This window comes from Microtus oregoni, unplaced genomic scaffold, assembly GCF_018167655.1.
Source record: "Microtus oregoni isolate MIOR12 unplaced genomic scaffold, Mior012 000003F_ref0000135, whole genome shotgun sequence".
Taxonomy (NCBI): Eukaryota; Metazoa; Chordata; class Mammalia; order Rodentia; family Cricetidae; genus Microtus; species Microtus oregoni.
This window is the reverse complement of record NW_024543062.1, coordinates 24,004,423-24,021,281: the sequence shown is the minus strand read 5'-3', so window position 1 is coordinate 24,021,281 and position 16,859 is coordinate 24,004,423.

The window sequence follows — 16,859 nt, the reverse complement described above, 5'->3', positions numbered from 1 at the left end:
ATATGTCTTTTATGAACCTAAGCACTCATTGTTCTTGGGTAGACATGCAGTAGAATTGCTGGAGCCCCAGACACAGCCCCAGACTGATGTGGGAGTGTCATATATCAATCTGTTGATTTCATTGGTTAAGCAATAAAGAAACTGCTTGGTCCTCATAGGTTAAAACATAGGTGGGAGAAGTAAACAGAACAGAAGGCTGGGAGGAAGAAGCTGAGTCAGGAGTCGCCATGATTCTCCCACTCCAGGCAGATGCAGGTTAAGATCATTCCTGGTAAGCCAGCTCGTGGGCTACATAGATTATAAGAAATGGGCTAGTCCAGGTGCGAGAGTTAGCCGAGAAAAGGCTAGATATAATGGGCCAAGCAATGTTTAAAAGAATACAGTTTCCGTGTAATTATTTAGGGTATAAAGCTAGCCGGGTGGCGGGAAGCAGCCCTGCCGCTCCTTATTACAACACCAGACAACATGTACGTGTGTGTCTATATTTGCATATGTGGACTCTGCATGAAATATAGTGGAGCGTACTTATTTAGCTTTAATAAATTAATTATTTAATAAATAATCCAAGTGGATTTTTTAAACCACTCCACTGGGACTGGAGAGAAGGCTCAGTGAGGAAAGTACACACTGCGCAGGCACGGAAGAGCCCACTACCCGTGTAAAGCCAGGAGTGGCAGCCTGTGTCTATAACTCCGTGTTCAGGAGGCAGACACAGGTGGATCCCCTGGGCTCACTGGCCAGTCCAGTGAGCCCCAGGTTCAGTGAGAGGCCCTGTTCCAAAACATAAGGTAGAGAGTGACTGAGGGAGACACCTGACCTTGACCTCTGGCCTCTTCACACACACTCACAAACACAGCTCATACTCACACGCATGCACACACTGACATGCATGTTTACACACTCACACTTCTGTGCTCACATATTTACTCACACAGCATGTGTTCGTGCTCACACACTCATGCACACTCATGCACGGGCACATACACACGTTCACAATCACACAAACACTCACACAGTCACACACACACTCACAACACATATACACATACACTCACACCCGCCCAGGCTTACACACTGTATCACACACTCACACCCCTGTGAGAAGTGTGAGCATTCCAGGTGTTCCTTCCACCCCTTCATCTGTGTCTGATGGTACTGACACCTTGACTTCCAGGCACGGGGGACGGTGACATCTTCTAGGCTTCGGCTTCCTGACAGTCTTGTCTTCTCTCCCAGTGCCAGGAGAAGTGGATGACTTCCCCATCTCGGCGGTTCTCCTACGCCCTGGAGTTGCTCACTGTGTATGCCTGGGAACAGGGCTGCCCAGATGAGGACTTTGACATCACAGAAGGTGTCAGGACCGTGCTGGGACTCATCAAGCAGTCGTCAGAGCTGTGTGTCTACTGGATAGTCAATTACGGCTTCGAGGATGGAACAGTTCGCAACACTCTTCTGTGCCAACTCAGGTCCCAAAGGTACCCAGCTTCCTATCTCTCCAGCCGCAGGCCAGGGCCCCATTGAGAGTGAGTTCTGAGTCCTTGATGATATGGGGGAGGGGTCAGTGGGATGAGAATCTGTCTGCAGAGGAGATTCAGTCAGTGCTTTCCACATTCCAAACCATGGTCAGGCTTTGCCCCCCAAAGCCTGGAGGAAGGGGAGGAGTTCACAGCAAGAACCGTGAGATCGAACATCTCTGGGAAGAGGAGGATGAGGAGTCAGTGTGGCTGGGTACCGCAGAGCCCTCAGCAGCCTCTCCCTTCTGTGTGTGAGCGCATGCGCACTCACATGTGTCTGTACAGATGCATCTGGAGGTCAGAAGTTGACATCAGGTTTCACTCTCTGCTTATTGTCAAAGGTTCACTTCCTTTATGTGTATGTGTGTTTCCCCGTGTGTATGCCTGTAAATCACGTGCACACAGTGCCTATGAAGGCCAGGAGAGGATGTCAGACCCCCCGGAACTGCAGTTACAGATCGTTGTGAGTCACTATGTGAGTGCTGGGACTTGAACCCAGGTCCTCTTAACCTCTGAGGGGGTTCTCCAGCCATTCCACATTATCTGTTGAGTCAGGGTCTCTCACCGATGTTCACCAATAGGCTAGACTGGCTCACCAGCGAGCCCCAGGACACACTTGCCTCTGCCTCTTCAGGGCTGGGATTACAAACATACCAGCATCTAGTTCTTATATGAGTCTTGAGGGTCCCCAACTCAGGGCCTTTTTGTGAGGCAGGTATTTTACCCACTGACCCATTTCCCCAGCCCAAATCCTTTATTAAAATTTGTGTGTCTGGCCGGGTGGAGGTGGCACACGCCTTTAATCCAAGCACTTGGGAGGCAGATTTCTGTGAGTTCAAGGCCAGCCCGGTCTAAGAGAGCTAGTTCAAGGACAGGCTCCAAAGCTGCGGAGAAACCCTGTCTCGAAAAAAAAATTGTGCGTCTGTGCACCAGAAGAGGATATAGGTGTCCTTTGTGTATTATTCTGAAGCAGGGCTCTTTTCTTCACTCTGGGCTCTGGCTTTCTCAACTAGGCTGGAAGTCAGCAAGCCCCAGAGAAACCCACGTCTCTACCCCTCAGAGGTGGGACTGAAGTCATGTACAGGGACACCCATGTTGTTCGTGGGTCCTGAACGCTGGTCCTTATGACTGAGTTCTAAGCAGTCTTAGTTTCTAAACTACCTTCCCAGGCACTGCTGGGGGGTGGGGCTGAGGGGGACAGGCTCTCAGGATCTCACTGTACAATCCTGACTGGCCTGGAGCTCACTACGTAGACTAGGCTGAGCTCGAACTCACAGAGATCCATCTGCTTCCGCCTCCCAAGTACTGAGATTAAAGATGTGTGCTACTAAACTCAGCCCTGATTTCTTTCAATCTGATAAAATTTCTAGACCGGTCATCTTAGACCCAACTGACCCAACCAATAATGTGGGCAAAGATGATGGCTCCTGGGAGCTGCTGACAGAGGCGGCTGAGGCCTGGCTGGACTCTCCCAGCCTAAATGATATGTCACCTGCACAATGCTGGAATGTTCTGGTAAGAGGATGTCCACGCTGGAGAGAGGGTCCTCCTGATGCTGACTTGAGAGAGTGTGTCGTGGCTGCCTGTGTGACTACTGTGACATGTCACACACTCAGTGTGGCTTAAAGCAACAGAATTCATTTCCCCCACTGTTCTGGATGCTGGGGGTTCAAAGACAAGGAAAAGGGGGAGGGCTGGACTCTCCCCGGACAGCTCTGATCCCTGGTTCGGCTTGTGACATCATCACCCTGTCTTTCCCTCCACTGTCACATGTCTGCCCTGTCTTCGCTCCTTTTCCTTGATGTGGGTCTGTCTGGGGACCCCACTCCTCTAAGGATAATAGTCATATTTAGCTGGAGCTCACTTTCATGACCCTCTCCTAACAGCTTCTCTAAGTCCATTTCCTATTAGGTCACGGTCAGAGGTACAACAGGTCCAAATCCTGATATATTTTAGGGAGATACAACTCAACCAACTCTTAGAGGCCACAAAGATGACTGTAAGGTAGAAAAGTGGGGGCTATAAAGAAGGAGAGTTCCCCCAGAAAAGAGATGGGTTTATTTTCTGCAAGAGTGAAATCAGGAGGCAGGAGTTGGGGGCAGACAAGGAGCTGAGCCTCCTAGAAGTGTGCAGAACTCATGTCTGTGACTCCCAAGCAGACCCTGAGGCCCAGCCCCTGGGTGTGGGGCCAGCAGTGATGCAGATGTAATCTATCTGCCTGTCGAAATAGGGCATCAAGAGCATTCCCAAACCAGACCAGCTAAGTCTGTCCAAAGGCTGCCTTGTTGGCCTTCGAAGTGGGACAGAGGTGCCAATCACACCCCACCTGTGAGAACAGGTGAGGGGCAAACTTCTATCCAACGTGTGGAGGCAGGGGCCACACTCCATCTACAGAGCTACCAGACTCTGACAGTGTGGGACGGACAGAAGGAAGCAGAGTCTGTGAATGGGGTCGTTCCCCAGGTAGATGCCAAGGACTCCACAATCGCTCCCATGTCCCCCACCCTGGCCATTTTCACCACAGCCTGGTCTTTTATTTTCTTGGGACAACCTCCTTGGTTTACTTCTGAGTTTTCAAACATCTGTCTCTGCAAAAAGGGATGCACAATGCATGTGTGAGCTTCATAGACAGGAACTCTGGCACTTGCCGTTGTTGGCTGGGTGACATTGCACACACACGCCCTCAGCTTCATCACTAGGGTGGTGGCTACAAGTCACCAGAGTCTCTTGAGGGTGCTTCACTTCCACAACCACTGGGCTGTGGTCAAAACCAAATTTAAGTCCATAGTGCGGTCAAATTATAAGTAACACACATATGCACACACACACACACACACACACACACCCCATCTTCATATTCTGACAGCCATTCCAAGAGCACCCTGTAGATCCCCCCTCTAACACACAGGCACATGATATGTTCAGCTTTCATGTCTCTCCTATACCCTAAAAAAAATATTTTTTAATGTCAGGCAGTGGTGACACACCCCTTTAATCCCAGCACCTGAGAGGTAGAGGTAAGAGGATCTCTGTGAGTTCCAGGATAGCCAGGATGGTTACACAGAGAAACCATGTCTCAATATATATATTATGTGTACAAGTGTTGCCTGAATATATGTTGTGTTATATGTGTATAATACCCACAGAGGCCAGAAAAGGGTATCAGATCCCCTGGAGCTGGAGTTACAGACAGCTGTGAGCCACCACCCGGTGCTGGAAATTGAATCTGGGTCCCCCAGACAGTGCAGGAATGAGCATTTCAGGCTTATCACATGTACACACACTCACATGTAAGCGCATACACTCACAGACGAACACGCACCTTTGCACCTGGAACCTCACACTCTCCCAGGTGCTGCACGACGCTGACACTTGTGAACACACGTCAGCACTCACAACTGCATACACTCACGTTTGCATGCACTCACGTGTGTACATAATGTGCATACTCACACATGCAAACACTCGTATTCTTGAATAGTCATCTATAGCCTCTCATATGTGTGCATTCCGTGTGTACACTTGCATATGATACGTGTTCACACATGCACACGACACACGCACACTTGTGTGCGCATGCCCACCCTGTACACCATCTGCGCTGTAGGAGCAGAAGGAATGAGTATGCTGCCACTGTCAAGGGGGTGCAAGGGTCACAACATCCGACCAAGACCAGCTAACCTGCAAAGCTAAGCCCCCACTCTTGTTCCCAGACGGCTGCACTGCTCTCTGCCAATGCTCCCCAGGAAACTTATCCACTTAGACTTGTCTTCTTCCTCCCACCCCACTGTTTGAAAAGTGCCCCCTAAATCTATAACCTTATCGTTACAGCAGCGGGCAATCCAAATGCAGTCTCGCAGAGCTGGGATGGAGACCCTTGAGGCCTCGTTCCCTTTTCAAGCTCCTTGACCCTGCCCATGTACCCTAGTTCCTTATCCAGCTTCAAAGCCATTAGTCCAACACCCTCCAGGCCCTCCTCCCTGTGTCTGAGCTCACATTGAAAGACCCTCAGAGAGGACTTTTTCTCCGATGAAGACCCCAGAACCAGGACACTCCGAGACCAGGCCACAGGATGCAATTAGCAAGAGGTTTATTGAGTAAACACAGGTACCTGCAGGCGACAAAGTCTTTTGGAGGACTTGCGCGCCTGCAGACTGGGGGAAGGTCTTTTTATAGGAAAGAGGGCAGCAGAAGCAGATTACAGAAGCAAATGCGTGGTTAGTGGTCAGTTGGAATGGGGCAAGGGGCATAAGTGGTTTTTCCTTTCCCAGCACAGATGTATGGGAACAGATATCCTGTTCCTCTTTTGGTTTTTCCTTTCCCAGCACAGATGTATGGCAACAGACATCCTGTCATATAGATGTTCTATCTTATATCCTGCTTTACAGATTATCCTATTTTATAGATAGATATCCTGTTTTGCAGCCAGGGGCCCTGACCTCACTCTGCACTTACATTTGTTCGTCAAAAGCCTTGTGAAATGACGTTGCAGCAGCTAAGCTGGGATCTTTCATAGGGGGAATTGTTTCTTTTGTGAACTGCTGATATTCTAAGTTTGGCACATATGCTGGCTATAGGCATCCTGTTTCCCTAAGCAAACGGGATGTTCTCATGAGAGCCGGCTAGCTGCAGGTCCTGAGAGGGTCCTGAGGGTCTCAAGCGAACAGGTTGTTCTCATGGGAGCAGGCCAGCTGTGGGTTCTGGGGGGTGTGTGTCCAGAGGGTCTTTCAACATCTACTTTTCCAAGTTTGACCCTCACACCTACCTCTTGGAAGGTCTTTGGGGATTTCCTCATGCTGTCCGAAGGTGCCTCCCATGTCTGCATCCCACAACCCCTTCAGAAGGATCTAGATCTCTCCCAAGTAGCCCATGAGGAACCAGGAGAGTTTCTGCTTGGAGAGGGGGTGGGCCACGGGAGGTAAGGATTGCCCAGAATCTCAGGAACATTTTTAGAGTATATCTGTGTAAGACAGAAAGGTCTTTGACCACTGTTGGAACAGGCTAGCAGGAGGAGAGAGGTGAGTTTTGGGGTGGCTTCTGGGAAGAGCCCACCAAATCTTTCTCCTCCCCAGCCCACATCACTCTTCATCACCCCAAGCCATTTACTGGACACGTTCATCAAAGACTTCCTCCAGCCCAATGAAAAGTTCTTGGAGCAGATCAGAAAAGCTGTTAACATCGTCTGTGAATTCCTCAAAAACAACTGCTTCAAGGACTCCAAGCACCAAAGTGCCGAAGGCCGTCAAGGTGAGCGCCGGCCTGTCGCTGTGCCAGCTCTTGGGAGCCAGGGAGACAAGGGTGAGGGCAGGCAGAATCTCACCTTCTCTTTCCTCCTAGGGAGGATCCACTGCCAAAGGCACGGCTCTGAAGAATGGATCGGATGCTGATATCGTAGTGTTTCTCAGCTCACTGAAGAGTTACAACTCCCAAATAGAGGAGCGCACACTATTTGTCCAGGAAATCCAGAGGCAATTAGAAGTCTTCCGAAAGATCCAGGAGCTGGAGGTGGAGTTTGAGCCTTCAAAGTGGAAGGCCCCCAGGGTGCTGAGCTTCACCTTGAAATCCAGGATTCTCAACAAAAGTGTCGACTTTGATGTCCTGCCTGCCTATGATGCACTAGGTAGGAGTCCACAAACCCTAGCTCCTGAGAAGATTCTGGAAAACGTGGAGGAAAAGCCAGGGAGGGTTGGGTAATTCTCTCCCAGTTCTTGCCCAGGCCCCTGACACCTACATGCAATTCCACTCTGATGTAAGCAGTCCAGGCAGCCTCAAGGAGCTGCTGGCTCTGTTCTCCACGGCGTGTGAGGGACGGCACATACAGTTACAAACAGATCATAGATAACATCCCTTCATTTCCTCTGTGGAGAAGGGAACTAAAGAACAGAATGTGGGAGGATTTGTGAGGTAAGAGACAGGAAATTGGGGGAAGAAAACTCCTCCTCAGAAAGCCCATTCACAGGTGAGAGATACAGAAATATATAGATGAACGAAAGATCTCAAAGTAGGCTGGGGAGGTGGATCCGCGGTAAGAGTGTTTGCCATTCAGTCATGGGGACCTGAGTTTTATCCCCAGCACCTGTATAAAAAGCCAGGCTCTATTGGAGGCACACTGGTCACCCCAGTACTGCCTGTGGAGGGGGTGCGGGTGGAGAATCAGATTGAAGTTCAGGGGGAGACCCTGTCACAGTGGGATAAGGTGAAGGATGATGCATCAAGACGGCCAGCATCCTCCTTTGGCCTCTCATGGGTGTGCACAGACAGGCACATGCACCCACATTCCCAAAGCAACTTAGAGGAAAAAGGGTTTGTTTGGCTTACATGTCCAGATCTCAGTCCATCATGGAGGGCCATCATGGAGAGAAGTCAGGGCAAAAACTCAAGGAAGGAACTTGAAGCAGAAACCACAGGGGAATGCTGCTTGCTGCTTGCTGCCTCACTTATAGGTTTATCTTAGCTAGCTCTTAATCAGTCAAGGGAATGGTGCCGCCTACAGTGGGCTGGTCCCTGCGTCAAAATCAACTTCTCAGATTGACTCTAGGCTGCTTCGTGTCCTCTCTCTCTCTCTCTCTCTCTCTCTCTCCCACACACACACATTCTCACACCCATGCACATACAGAGGCCACACACTATGTTTGTGTGTGTGTGTGTGTGTGTGTGTGTGTGTGTGTGTGTGTGTGTATTTCCTATATTAGAATTATGAAGACTATAGTATCTTCCATGCGAGAGGTTCTTCGGGCCCAGGGGTAATCAGGGTAAAACATTTGCTTAGCATGTACAAGGCTCTGTGTTTAATGTCACCACCCCAAGATAAAGCAAACAAAGCTCTTACCCATTGCTTGGGGCTGGAGCTCAGAGGCAGAGTACTTGCCTAGCATGAGGATCCTGGGTTTGACACATCTCTCCCCAACTGCAAACAAACCCAGCTGTTTTGATTTCTCTCAGAAAAGAGACAGGAGTCTATAGAATGGGCTTCAGCCCACTTTTGTCTGTTTGTCTGTTTTCTCTTGAAATAGCGGCTATGCTAGTCTGCCTCCTGTCACTGTGATAAACACTGGCCAAACTGGGTGGTGGTGGCGCACACCTTTAATTCCAGCACTCTGGAGGCAGAGGTAGGCAGATCTCTGTGAGCTCGAGGCCAGTCAGAGCTACACAGAGAAACCCTGTCATGAAATGAAGAAACAAAAAACACAAAAACAACCACTGACCAAATCATCTTGGGGAGGAAAGGGTTTAGTTCCTCTCACAGTTGTGTAAGTCATGGAGGAAAGTCAGGACTGGAACCTGGAGGCAGGAACTGAAGCAGAGGCCATGGAGGAACACTGCTCACTGGCTTGCTCTCTCTAGATTGCTCAGCCTGCTTTCTTACACAACTCAGGACCCCCAGAGGGCGGGGCCCTTCCACATCATTTATCCATCGAGAAAAGGCCCCCACAGATGAGGCCATAGGCCAGTCTGGTGGAGGCAGCTCCGCGGTTGAGACGCCCTCTTCTCAGGTGTGCCTAGCTGACAGAAAACTCAGCTGTATAGCGACACAGCAAATGTTTCCAGCCTAGGAGGCCATAGTTTCCCCCCTAGTCGACTTTGTCATGTCAATCTGAAAACAGCCTCGTGCGATAGATTCACAAACAGGGGCAACTCGGTCCCAGTGAAACTGTATTGACAAAAATGGGAGGTGGACTAAAGATACCTCAGCAACGGCAGTGTGTGAACGAGCTCAGAACTGACAGGAAGGTCTTTCTCCAACACTGAGAAACATCTAGACCTGTGTTCTGAATCCACTGAGAGCTTGAGGTGGGGCTGGAGCTACCAAAGAGCTGAATTTTTGTCTCTTTTCCTTTTAATTATCTCAAATATAATCAGCCACAGTGGCTGGTGGCTGGCCTAGTGGGTACCACAGGTGTGTGTGCTACTGTGAAATTACCAGCACCCACCAGACCATGGAGTCACTACTGTCTGCATCTTGGATACCCATCAGTAATTCAATATATATACATGGTTCAAAGTAAATTTCCCCCAGAATGAAATTGCACTTGTCAATATATATATATATATATATATATATATATATATATATATATATATATATATAATGGGTTCATTGGCTAAGGGGGGCTTGCTGCTCTTTCAGAGGACCCAAGTTTGGTTCCCAGCACTAGAGTTCGGTGGCTCACACCTTGTAACTCCAGCTCCAGGGGACCTGGTTCCTTCTTCTGGCCCCTACAACCTCTCACATTTGCATGTGTGTGAACACATCACACCCATACAAATAAAAATAAAGTTTTTGAGCCAGGCATTGGTGGCACACACCTTTAATCCCAGCACTCAGGAAGCAGAGACAGGTGGATCTCTGTGAGCTTGAGGCCAGCCTGGTCTACAAAGTGAGTTTCAGAACAGCCATGGCTACACAGAGGAACCCTGTCTTGAAAAACTACATAAATGAATAAATAATAAAGTTTTTTTGAAAACCCACAGTTTTGAGGTCTGTAGAGAGTTTGTCTAACATGCCCAAAACCTGGGTTCAACTCCCATACACTGGGCATGGGAGTACTCAGCTGTGATCTCAGCAGTCAGAAGGTGGAGTCAGGAGGATCAGAAATTCAAGATCAACTTTGGCTGCATAGCAAGTTCAATGCCAACCTTGGCTACCTGAAATCCTGTCTCGAAAAAGATTGGTTTTTTTACTCTGTTACTTACCATATACAATAGGACTAACATACACTCTCCTCCCATGTCAGGTCAGCGGCATCCTGGTTTCACCTCCAGAGCCAAAGCCTACAAGGATCTCATTGCGTTATGTAAATCATCAGGCGTCAAGGGGGGAGAGTTTTCCTCGTGTTTTACAGAGCTACAGTGCAAGTTCATTATACCCCGACCCACCAAACTGAAGAGTCTGATTTGCTTGGTCAAGCACTGATACAAACAGGTCAGCCAGACCCTGCTTTGGCCAATGTGTTGTTGGACTCTAGCGTCCAAACACCGAGGAGGAGTCGCCCCCAAAGACCACCTCACACACCACAGCCGATGTAAAAGCATGAGGATTTTCTTAATTCTGTCATGACAGGGTCCCCCAGCATTCAGGAAGCTGAGGGACCCCAAATAGCTGGTACAATCTACTTTTAAAGGGGCCACAGAAGCAAGGAAGGTTGTTCTTTGACTATTCTGATTGGCTTATTCGAAAGGGCTATTACCAATAATTGACTGGAGAGCTGTTGCCAGATCAGACGAGGTAAGAGGTCATTTTGACCCTGTTTCCCAGGGGACCGAACCAAAACATACGTATATGGTAATTGTTCAGTCTAGTCATCGGAAGCGAAGCAGGAAGTAAGAGAGAGCGAGAAGGGAAGTGGCCGCTTTTTTAAAGGGAGAGAGACCACGCCCCAATGGGCTGGTATCTCAGCGGCTATTGGCTGGAGGAGTGGAAGGACCTCCCGCAACAAATGTGGTTGCTGTTTTACCAGCAAGCTAGGATACCAGCTTTGCCAACTGTCCTGAACCCCCAAATCTTCCCATGCTCGGTGCTGGGCCTCTGTAGGAAAGCTGTTGCTTGTTTAGCCATGGGTCTTCTGATTGCATTCCGTTTCTTGAGTATTTGGGTCAGGCCTATAGAGCCTCCTAACATCAGAGCAATGTGTGGCTTGTTCTGACCTCACACTGGTCAAAGAATTCAGGGGCAGCCAAGTTCTCCTGAGAAGCACAGATGGAAGTTAAAGTTGCATGCCACAGGTTACCAGTACAGCTGTATGGACACCATGTTGTCTCTCAGAAGGCAACAGGAAGCTGTGGCTGAGACTCAAATCATCATGAGTGGCTGAGGCCTAGGCGACTGGGGAGCTCTGATTTGAATTTCAGCAAGTCACATGACTCCCTCAAGCACCACACTTCCCCTTCCTCCCCTCCTTCCTCCCTCCCCCCACTAGTCCACCTACCTCCCCATCCCACAGCCAGTCTTCCTCTGACAAGGCAATCCATGGTACAGGGCTCATAGCTAGCCTGCAGAGGGTCCTATCAGCCAGGAGTTACATTGCTGTCCAAACACAGGACACCGTGTGTGCCACTCTGCCTGCTGCTGAGTCTAGCAAGCCTACCTAGGACTCAGGGGCTCCCTCTTCCAAGTTCTGTTTCATAAGCCTGTTGCCTGGCTGCAACCCAAGCAGTCCATGAGACACACTGGGCCCCTCTGCCTCGCCAAGGTCACCTGACATCTCCACTCTCCCCATCAGTGTGAAAGGAAAATGAAGCCCAAAGCATCCTTGCCCCCAAAGTACGCCCTGGAGCTACTCACCGTGTACGCCTGGGAGCAGGGCAGCGGCATGGAGGATTTTGACACTGCAGAAGGCTTCTGGACGGTCCTGGACCTGGTCATCAAATACCAGCAGCTCTGCATCTTCTGGACAGTCAACTACAACTTCGAAGATGAGCCGATAAGGACATTCCTACTGACCCAGATCCAGAAAAAGAGGTGCCTGTGCCCCAGTCCCCCACCCTGTTCTGAATTAACCCGATTCCCTTCTGTGCTATTTCTTCCATGACCTGGATTCTTCTCCCCAGGGTCTTGTTCATTCCCAGTGTGAAACTGAGGGAGAAGCTGCCAGATGAGTGACTCCAGGGAGAAAACCCAGCCTTGGGAGTGGGAGGGGCTGGCCAGCCAGAAGGGATGCAGAAGCGGGGGAGGGGGGCAGGCAGAGGGAGCCCTCACTGCTTTCTTTCTTCTGTTATGTGGAAATGTGAAATGTATGCATTAGCCGACCTGAGAGGGGTCTGAGGTGGCAGGATATCCCTGAGAAACAGCATTGCCATTTCCAGGCTCGAGTGCGCATGCACACACACACCAGTGCTGACCTACTTAGCAACAGTGTACTGTGACATCTTGTGGTTGGGTGAGAGTCTCTTGAAAGGGGTCATCACTACAGTTCCCTGTGCGGTGTAAACAACAGCTTTCAGAAGGGTGTTCGGCTTTCAACTACAACAATTCTAGCCAAAAACCCTTCTAGTTACTTTGACTCTTAAGTAGATTCAAATTGCTTGACCAAGGCTGCCAGGATACAGTGTGTCTTTGATGGGAATAGAGCCAACTGTCTTGTAAACAAACAGTCCTTTCCTAGTCTCTAACTCTCAGCTCTCCTTTAGACCAGTAATTCTGGATCCAGCTGATCCCACAGGCGACCTGGGAGGAGGTGACCGCTGGTGTTGGCATCTTCTGGCTGAAGAAGCAAATGAGTGGCTCTCCTCCCTCTGTTTTGAACTGCAAAGTGGAGACTCGTGGCAGAGAGTGCAGCCATGGAAAGTGCCAGTAAGAGTGCCCTGAAGAAAGTGGGTGGCTCTGTCACAAATCCAATCAGAGGGCTTTCTTGCTACAGTGATTTGGAATTACTGAGCCCCCCCCCCACCCTACCCCCCCACAAAGAACCAAAAACTGGACTCCAGGAGTTCTTTCAGTCAGTCATCCGCCCTGCTCCGGGTACCTAAAGACCCAGATAACTAAGAGTCGGAATCATGAGGCACGGAGAAGGGGAAGGATGGGGACATCAGAGGAAGTGATTCGGCAGAGTTCATTTCCCCAGAACCCACATAAATGCAGGGTGGGTGTGGCAGCCTCCTTATGATTCCAACCTTGGAAGGCTGAGTCAACAGAATCCCCAGAGCAAGCCAGCTAGCAAAGCTAACCATATCAGCTAGCTCTGGGTTTGATTGATAGAGCCTGCCTCAATAAATGAGGTGGAATAGTGACAGAGGATGAGTCCTCACAGCATCCCGGGGCCTTATACACGTAGACATATGCATGTACACACACGAAAACATGCATACAAATGACATATGCATGTATACGCATGCAAACATGCATACACATGCATGCAATACAGAGAGAGAGAAACAAAAACAGAAGAAAAGAGGGCACATAGTAAGTAGATTAGATTAAAAGCTTCGTTGATGAATTTTCACACTTTTAAAAACCTAGAATTGTCGTTTGAGGCCAGCCTGGTCTACAAGAGCTAGTTCCAAGACAGGCTCCAAAGTTACAGAGAAACTCTGTCTCGAAAAAAACAACCAAAAAAAGCAAAACAAAACAAACCCCTAGAATTGTCACATGGTCACCTGTAGCTTTGAAAGTGGCTACCAAGCAAGGGGTAAAATTGTACTGTTGAAGGTTGGAATTCCCTCCCCCTCCCCCCCAGATACACCAGGCACAGCCTTCCAGGCTACCCTCCCACCGGCAGACACACTCCATTCTTCCTTCTGTGCCTCCTTGGCACTGTTGACTTCCGGGGACAAGGTGAGAAGGCTGTGCATTGTGAGATGCTGAACACTGTCCCCAGACTCCCTATGTACTTCCCAGTTGGAACCTGAGACATTGTGTTGTGTCTTCTGGTGAGAGAGAGTTTTGTTGTTGTGTTTCTCAGATAGCTTTTCCAGATTCTTTTCTGGAGACAGATTCTCACTGTGTGGCCCTGAATGATCTGGAACTCACTCTGCAGACAAGGCTGGCCTCGAACTCACATTCACCTGCGTGTGCTGGGATTAAAGGCGCCTGCCACCACACCCTTCTTTAAGCCCCCACCCCACCTGTCTTTTTCTCCCCAGGTAGTCCAGACCCCAGGAAGCTGTGGAGCTCATATCTACCCCACTGTGGGTATCTGAGTTGGAATCCATCTCTGGGATGAAAATGCTAGCTAGATGAAGCCTCTAGAATCGACTGACCATTGATTTAAAGACTCAAGCCGTGTTACAGAAGGGAGCGGATCCAGTCCTCCCTAGCTGGTCCCCACCTCTCTCCGGCACTCCCAGACGACTCTGCTTGAAATCAAGACTTCGGATCTGCTCCCCCTCCCACCCCAGGGTCTCACATTGTGGACACCCCTCTGTGCAAGTGACCTTCAGAGATGCTTGCCCCCAAACAGCGTGCTGTGTTCCCATTCTATATGTTTTTCCCTGTTTCCTTCTCTCCGCGCCTCTCTTCAGCTCCAGACTCAACCTGTGTCACCAAGGTTGAGCCCCTCCCTTGCCCTTCATTTCCGGCAGGCAGTCCCAGTTAGCTCTCAGTCTCTCACTGCCTCTTTGCTGAGCTCTTCCCTCCATCCACAGGCCTTCCCTGACTGTGTGGAAGCAGAGGTGTCCAGCCCAGCAGCCAGCCAACCCTCTCCCTCCACCCCTGCTGCTAAAACAACTTCTCTTGGGGAAGTGTAAACAACAAGTACCCCTCCTCCTAAGGTCCCGGGACAAACCAAGGTCTGAGGAACCAAGGAATTCTTTGGGCTTACCTGCAGCATGTGGGTGAGGGGTCATGGGCAGGGCTGAGGTAACTCTAACTCTGCTGCACTGGAATGTCATCACCCACCATGAATGGTGGCTTCCCCAGGGCTGCCTAGAGGGCACCCTGTCCCCTCATCTTTCCCCTTATATCCTCTAACCCCTCCCAGAGACCACGTGTAAATAGGGCAGAGCAGCATACAGCTGGTTGGAACTGGTTGCTAAAGTAAGAGTCCTTAACCTTCCCACACCCCTCTTCCAAGGGGAAAGACAGACAGTCAGCAGGCCCAGTTGTGATGTTCTCGGACGAGCGGGCTCAGGTTGACTCCTGAAGATGGTGGTAGTTTGTCTCGGAGGGTAGTTCTATACAAAGCTTCATGCCAAGGGTGGTTGATACCTCCTACCTTAGCCTTGAGAGCTGCCCTTACCTTCGTGACTGCCCAGGGCCCTCACCCCAGTGTTTCAACTCCATTGATGCATAAGGGCTTAGCTCCATGCATCCTAGTGCAAAGGTTGTCCCTTCTCTCCCTGACTCTGTCACACTGAGGACCGTGCCGGCCCCTGTACCACTTCTTATCATAGAACCGCGGCACCCAGGGAGTTTAATTAGTAGGTTATGTAGGGGAAAGGGGAGAAGAGCAAAGAGAGAGAGGCGGGGGGGGGGGGGGGGGAAGAAGTGGGGAGAGAAGGAGAGACAGAAACCACCTCTTCAAGAGAGAGAAAGGACCCAGGCTGGAAGCTGAAGATCAGCTTGCCCAGAGGATGGGGGCGGGGGAGGGGGGGAGTGGGCATGGCTTGTCTCTTTTTTTTTTTTTTTGGTTTTTCCGAGACTCTTAAAGGAACGGAGCAGACCATTACACTTAGAGCAGTTTCTTAACCTATGGGTCATGACCCTTTGAGGTCAAAAGACCTTTTTACAGGAGTAGCCTAGGGTCACCTGCATGTCGGGCATTACATGACAATGCATCACAAAAAATGAAAACTATTGGTTTAGAAAATGTCTCTCCTTACTTAAAGCCCATTCAAGTTAAAAAAAAAAAAACCAACTGGTTTAAAGATATGTGTCTAACCTCCTTGTTTTTGCTAACATTGTTGAGCTGTAACTATTTTGGTAAACTGAGTCATACAAGAAACTTTTATCCTATAATTATACACTATAGAAGGATCAGGAAAATTCCCAGTCCCTTTGCAGACTATGTTTATAAATTCAAAGTCTTATCTTGATACTGAAAGAGCTTTAATTCAGAAATTGTTATTTTATAGATAGTTAAAGATGATTAAGCCTTGAGATGACCAAAACTATACTTATAAATCATGCTAAATACTAATGTAATCAAGTACAGGAAAAATTTATCTAATCTCTCAAATGTTTTCAAGGTATAGCTTATAACAAACAACTAAGAACAAATGAAAGTGGTTTGACTCAGGTCCTCAAACTGTCAGAGATTTGCTGAATGTGGAATTTGGATATTTACATTTGTATAAAAGACAGACTCCCAGATCTTAGCAGTGACCCACAAGATCTCCAAAAAGACAATGGACACACAACTGGGCAATTCTACTTGAATGGTTGTAACACTAACCACTGGGAAAGACTGCCCCAATCTTTGCCTGCTGCCAGGGCTTGGCCCAAACCACGGACAAGCAGGGCACTGGAAAGCTGATGGCCCACTTTGCCTAGACAAGTTGAGGCCAGTTCCCCCCATGTTCCTTCTACAGGAAAACCTCTCATCTTCTGGGGCTGGCAGACAAGACTGCTGTCCTGATACTGCTGGGTCCTGGGGTTGTATAAATAATGGGGATCAGACTACTGAAGTCTATTAACCAGAAGCAAACTTCATTCAAACACTGTGGGCATAAAACTTATAACTAGTTAGGGCCACAGGCGAAAATCAGGCTCTGTGACCCAGAGAAGGCAATAAGCATCTTCTATAGCAAAAGATCATGTGTGGGGTGGGAGTGCATTCCTGGGGTCAGGATTTACTGCCCCTGATGAGTGGGCTCCTATAGTCAGGATTGATGTCCCCTGGGGAGTGCATCTTCCTGTAAGGACTTACAACCTACAATACAGGGTATTAGTTCAAGATGTTTACAGAGACA